Source organism: Bos indicus, chromosome 16, assembly GCF_029378745.1.
Source record: "Bos indicus isolate NIAB-ARS_2022 breed Sahiwal x Tharparkar chromosome 16, NIAB-ARS_B.indTharparkar_mat_pri_1.0, whole genome shotgun sequence".
NCBI lineage: Eukaryota > Metazoa > Chordata > Mammalia > Artiodactyla > Bovidae > Bos > Bos indicus.
In genome coordinates, this window is record NC_091775.1 from 33469480 (window position 1) to 33476426 (window position 6947).

A 6947-nucleotide genomic window follows, 5' to 3' on the forward strand; every position below is an offset into this window, starting at 1 on the left:
AGGACGAGCAAAATATGCTTTGTAGAGAGTTAAAATAGGATGAAGTGATTGAGAGTAACCTTATATTGGCTGCAGTGGGAAGGTCTGCGTAAGCTGCTGAGGTTTAAGCTCAGAGTTGAGTTCAGCTCAGTTGCTCAGTCCTGTCCAACTCTGCGACCCTATGGACTGCAGCACTCCAGGCTTCCCTTCCTGTCCATCACCAACTCCTGGAGTTTACTCAAACTCCTGTCCATCCAGTCAGTGATGCCATCCAACCAACTCATCTTCTGTCTGGTTTTCCTCCCACCTTCAATCTTTCCCAGCATCAGGGGCTTTTCCAATGAGTCAGTTCTTCACATCAGGTAGCCGAAGTATTGGAGCTTCAGCTTCAGTATCAGCCCTTCCAATCAATATTCAGGACTGATTTTCTTTTGGATTGACTGTATCTCCTTGCAGTCCAAGGGACTCTCAAGCATCTTCTCCAACACCACAGTTCAAAAGATCAATTCTTCAGAGCTCAGCTTTCTTTACAGTCCAATTCTCACATCCATACATGTCTACTGGAAATACTATAGCTTTGACTAGACTGACCATTGGCAAAGTAATATCTAAGCTTTTTAATACACTGTCTAGGTTTGTCATAACTTTTCTCCCAAGGAGCAGGCATCTTTTAATTTCATAGCTGCAGTCACCACCTGCAGTGATTCTGGAGCCCAAAAATATAAAGTCTCTCACTGTTTCAATTATTTCTCCATCTATTTACCATGAAGTGATGGGACCGGATGCTGTGATCTTAGTTTTCTAAATATTGAGCTTTAAGCCAGCTTTTTCAGTCTCTTCTTTCACTTTCATCAAGAGGCTCTTTAGTTTTTCTTCGCTTTCTACCATAAGGGTGGTGTCATCTGCATATCTGAGGTTATTGATATTTCTCCTGGCAATCTTCATTCCAGCTTGTGCTTCACCCAGCCCGGCATTTCACATGATGTACTCTGCATATAAATTGAATAAACAGGGTGACAATATGCAGCCTTGACATACTCCTTTCCCTGTTTGGAACTAGTCTGTTGTTCCATGTCTAGTTCTAATTGTTGCTTCTTGACCTGCATACAGATTTCTCAGGAGGCAGGTCAGGTGGTCTGGTATTCCCATCTCTTTCAGAATTTTCCACAGTTTATTGTGATCCACACAGTCAAAGGCTTTGGCATAGTCAATAAAGCAGATGTTTTTCTGGAACTCTCATGCTTTCTCAATGATCCAACAGATGTTGGCAATTTGATCTCTGGTTCCTCTGCCTTTTCTAAATCCAGCTTGAACATCCGGAAGTTCACAGTTCACGTACCGTTGAAGCCTGGCTTGGAGAATTTTGAGCATTACTTTGCTAGCGTGTGAGATGAGTGAAATTGTGTGGTAGTTTGAACATTCTTGGGCATTACCTTTCTTTGGGATTGGAATGAAAACTGACCTTTTCCAGTCCTGTGGCCACTGCTGAGTTTTCCCAATTTGCTGGCATATTGAGTGCAGCACTTGAACAGCATCATCTTTTAGGGTTTGAAATAGCTCAACTGGAACTCCATCACCTCCATTAGCTTTGTTCGTAGTGATGCTTCCTAAGGCCCACTTGACTTCACATTCCAGGATGTCTGGCTCTAGGTGGGTGAGCACACCATTGTGGTTATTTGGGTCATGAAGATCTTTTTTGTATAGTTCTGTGTATTCTTATCACCTCTTCTTAATACCTTCTGCTTCTGTTAGGTCCATTTCTGTCCTTTATTGTGCCCATCTTTGCATGAAATGTTCCCTTGGTATCTCTCATTTTCTTGAAGAGTCTTTCCCATTCTTTTGTTTTCCTCTATTTCTTTGCATTGATCACTGAGGAAGGCTTTCATATCTCTTCTTGCTATTCTTTGGAACTCTGCATTCAAAAGGGTATATTTTTCCTTTTCTCCTTTGCCTTTCGCTTATTTTTCTCAGCTATTTGTAAGGCCTCCTCAGACAACCATTTTGCCTTTTTGCATTTCTTTTTCTTGGGGATGGTCTTGATCTCTGCCTCCTATACAATATCATGAACCTCCGTCCATAGTTTTTCAGGCACTCTATCAGATCTAATCCCTTGAATCTATTTGTCACTTCCACTGTATAATCATAAGGGATTTGATTTAGGTCATACCTGAATGGTCTAGTGGTTTCTCCTACTTTCTTCAATTTAAGTCTGAATTTGGCAATAAGTTCATGATCTGAGCCACAGTCAGCTCCCAGTCTTGTTTTTGCTGACTGTATAGAAATTCTCCATCTTTGGCTGCAAAGAATATAATCAATCTGATTTTGGTATTGACCATCTGGACATTGCCATGGTCAATACTGAAATCAGATTGATTAAGCTCAGATCTGAATGACAAAAAAATCGACCCTACAAATATCAGGAGACAAAGGGAACAGCAAAGCTAATTGTTTCAACCAATTAGGAAGCTATTCCACAAGTGCATGCCAAAAGGTGGCTTGGATATTGGGGTAGTGAGGAACATCTAAGAAATTAATTTTGAATATTTTGGAAGTAGAGTCTACAGGACTTGCTAATGGATTGGATGTTAAGTTTGTTAGAGACTACTCTAGGATAATTTCTAGAGTTTTGACTTCAAAAATTGTGTGGATGATGGTGCCATTTATAAGATATGATAATTGGGAAGAGCAAGTGAGGAAGAGAGGAAGACTTAAGGTTTGGTCATTTTAAGTTGGAGATCCCTTTTAGACATCCATGATGTCAAGTACCAAAGTACATTTGTATGTAGAAAGAGAGAAATTGATAATGTAGGACAGGGGGTATTTCCATGGGTGAGGTAAGAAGGGAAAGAGATCCAATGCATAAATGAGGGGTTGGCCTTTAGTCGGAGTGATGCTTTATCTGTACTGACAGCATATAGGGTGCATATGATGGCATGGAAGGTATAGAAGACAAATGAAGGCAGTTCTTTTCTGATTTGTTTTGATTTTCTCAATGAATAAGAGGCAAGATGATCACTGGAGAGTTGGGGAGGGGTGGGATATAGGGAATTTGAAGAGAGCTGCTGCTGCTAAGTCGCTTCAGTCGTGTCCGATTCTGTGCGACCCCATAGATGGCAGCCCACCAGGCTCCCCCGTCCCTGGGATTCTCCAGGCAAGAGTGCTGGAGTGGGTTGCCATTTCATTTGAAGAGAGAGAAGGTATTAAATAGGGAATACAAATGTACTAGGGAAATAGTGTTGAATTGCCAGGCAGTGTTGAGTGACAGTAAATGCTGTGTGCATGACTGTCCTTAGGTTGTGGACAAAGTTCCAAAATTCTTTTTTGGTGTACCCAGCTGCTTTGTTTCTCTTCCTCACTGTGGCCTTCCTCTCCTCTAACCCAGTTGAACAAACTACAGGTGTCGGGAGAGGCAGGCGCTCTTCATTAAGCACATCATAACACCTCCTCGGAGAAGGCAATGGCACCCCACTCCAGTACTCTTGCCTGGAAAATCCCATGGACGGAGGAGCCTGGTAGGCTGCAGTCCATGGGGTCTCTAAGAGTCAGATGACTGATCGACTTCACTTTCATGCATTGGAGAAGGAAATGGCAACCCACTCCAGTGTTCTTGCCTGGAGAATCCCAGGGACGGGGAAGCCTGGTGGGCTGCCGTCTCTGGGGTTGCACAGAGTCAGACACGACTGAAGCGACTTAGCAGCGGCAGCAACACCTCCTACTGAGGGCTCAAACTACTGGTTCATTTCACCTCTTACTCGAAACACCCCCTTTGCCCTTTGTGAGCTGACCTACTCTCTCAGCATGCCCCCATCTCCAATCTCCGTTTCTCTCTTTTTTTAATATTTATTTTTATTTATTGGCTGCACCAGGTCTTAGTTTGTTGACAGTCACTCTTTCATTTGTCTTTATGCAGACACATCATTTTACAGAGAGAAATATTTCCATGCTATTTTTCTATTGTTTTCCTTCTTCTCCAGTTTTGAGAGTTTTTATATCTTCCCTCTCTACATCTCTTGATTCATCCCTTCTCCCCCTCCCACAGTGTACAGACATACATATGCACACGATGTACACAAAATGCTGTGTACCTTTCCATACCTTTTCCTGTGTTCTCATATCAGAACTTTTGTTTCATTTATATAATGGGATCATACTGTAAAGACTTCCCTGCTGCTTGCTTTTCTCATTTAATGAAATCTTGCAGAAAATCTTCTAAATCAACACACTGATCAATATGGTCAATGAACAATCATTTATTCAACTGTTCACCTGCTGATAGACATTAATTCTCCCTCCAGCGTTCTGTATATGTATGTGTGTGTGTATATATATATATATATAAAATTCTGTGTATATATGTGTGTGTGTGTATATATATAATTCTGTGTATATATATGTGTGTGTATATATATATATATATATAATTCTGTGTGTATATATGTGTGTGTGTGTGTGTGTGTGTGTGTGTATATATACACACACATTGATGTATATGAAACTGAGGAGGGCATGGCTACCTACCCCCGTATTCTTGCCTGGAGAATCCCCGTGGACAGAGGAGCCTGGCAGGCTACAGTCCATGGGGTCGCAAAGACTCAGACATGACTGAGCAACTAGCACAGCACGTTTATAAAACTATTTGATTGTATGTATATGTTGGTCCTCCTAACTCATGGATAAACTTCTAATTTCTAAGAGTGGGTCCAAGAGGATTAATATTTTTAATTGATCTTGCTAGATTGTTTTCCAAAAAAGCTTTAAAAATTCACTTTTCCTTCAGAAATGCAGAATTTTATTTTTTCTCATCCCTGATTCTCATTCCTTCCCAAGAGTGTTATCCTTCTGAGTTTTTGCCATCAGGCAAGAAAAGTAACCTCACTGTAACTTTGGTTTATATCTTTCTGACTGCTGGTGTGATTGAACATCCTTGGTGGATAAGCACCTGATTTGGAGCCAGTCTGCCTGAGACCTCACTTACCAGCTGTGTGACTTTAGAAAAATTATTTACCCTCTCTGTGGCAGTTTCCTTGTCTCTATAATGGGATAATAATTGTTCCCATTGCATAGTATGGTTGAAGAGTATTAGATAAATCATTGGGACAGTTTCTGGCACATAGTACACAGTAAAAAAAGTTTTTAATATGTTTATTGGCTATTTGAATATGCTCTTCTGTGAAATGATGATATCTTTTGCTCATTTTAAATTGGATCATTTTCTTTGTTTTTTTTTTCCCATCAAACATTTCTATCAGATCTCGTTTCAAAACCCCTTTCAATAAACCTTTTAAAGATGTTTTTCATGTATGGCATATACCTTTCATGTTAAATTTAATTCTGTGTAACTTGTCACTATAATGAATAATTTTTATCATTTCTATTGCTAACAAACTGTTATATAAATATTATAGAGAAAAGGTATTGGATTTTAAATATTTATCTCATATTGAGCCATCCAATGGTCTTATTCTAGGAATTCTTGTTCCTAATTTTGGGTTTCCTAGGCATATAATTAATTATTGAAATTAATTATCTCCTTTCTCCTCGTATTTGTAATGATTATTTTCCTCTTGTAATATAAGAACCTTCAAAACAGTGATGAACAGCAGGTATCCCTGTCTTTCCTGATCTTAGTAAAATGAGAAATTCTATATATGGAAATAGCTTTGATTTGTCCCATCAAATCAAATAGCAAGTCCCATCTTGCTCCTCATCTTCCATTCCCAATGTCTGTGCTATGGCTTTCAGACTTGTCTAGCTAGCCTCCACAATCACATAAAGCAATACTTTCCCCCACTATTTGGTGAGGGGAAAGGAATCAGTTTATGAAATTAAAGTCCAAGGAGGGAATGAAGAACATGGACTATGGTACCTCCCCCCGGGTGGGCCCTGCACAGCTAAAGCTCAGCACACCATGTATCTTCTGCTTTTCCTCCATAAGTCAGTTCTTTTAAGCACACACACACACACACACACACACACACACAAGCTCTTGCTCATTCTCCTCTAGTTGGATCTTCATTCTTCGAATATTAATTGTTTAGAAAGCTGTGGTCATGTTTGGACAACTTAAGAAGCTTATTTTGAGCATCAGAATAAAATTTGAAAACTTAAAATTAAGACTTAGAGCATTAGCTTCCTATTTTCAATATTATAAGTTATCTTTCATATATATCTTTGACAGACTATTTAAATTCACATATTTATTAAGTCTTTTATATGTAAATTAACTACAGCTTTATAAGGTTCATATGAAAAGTTTTATGCAAAATAATATTTGACACATATACTTTCAAAAATTTTCTTTCATTCTTAGGAAGGAGTGTAATAGCCAAATTTAGGTAGTTTTTAAAGTTTAAAAGTTTTTAAAAACTAAAACTCTCATTTACTCTGAGAAAAAACAAAATTTAGAATACAGTTTGTCAGTTTCCAAAAAAGACATATCTACCATATGAATGAACCATTTCCTAAGTGTTTCCCCAAGAAAAATTAAAATCTATGTTCACACAATGACCTATAAAAAACTATTCATAGCAGTTTTATTTCTAAGAGTCTAAACCTAGAAAAAATCTCAAATGTTAACCAATAAGTTAACCAACAGTACAACAGAACACTTAGCAATAAAAAGAATTATAGATGCATGCAAAAATATGGATTAATTTCAAAATCACAATGCTGAATCAAGGAAGCTAGGTGAGAAAGGGCAAGAGAACACAGCTATACAAAAACAATTTTTTAAAGCTAGTTAAAACTATATAGACTATCTTAAGATAAAAGTGAACACACTAAGGATTAATTTAATAACATACATTATATGTGAAAATATTCCTGTTTAGGATAATTTGAGAACATTTTTCAGATTTTGAATTTGATAATACTATGAGCTTATACTTAATATTTCTTGGTCAAAATACACTCTCAATGTAAGTATATATACATCTTCTACATTCATAGTAAATAGACTTTCATTTCTC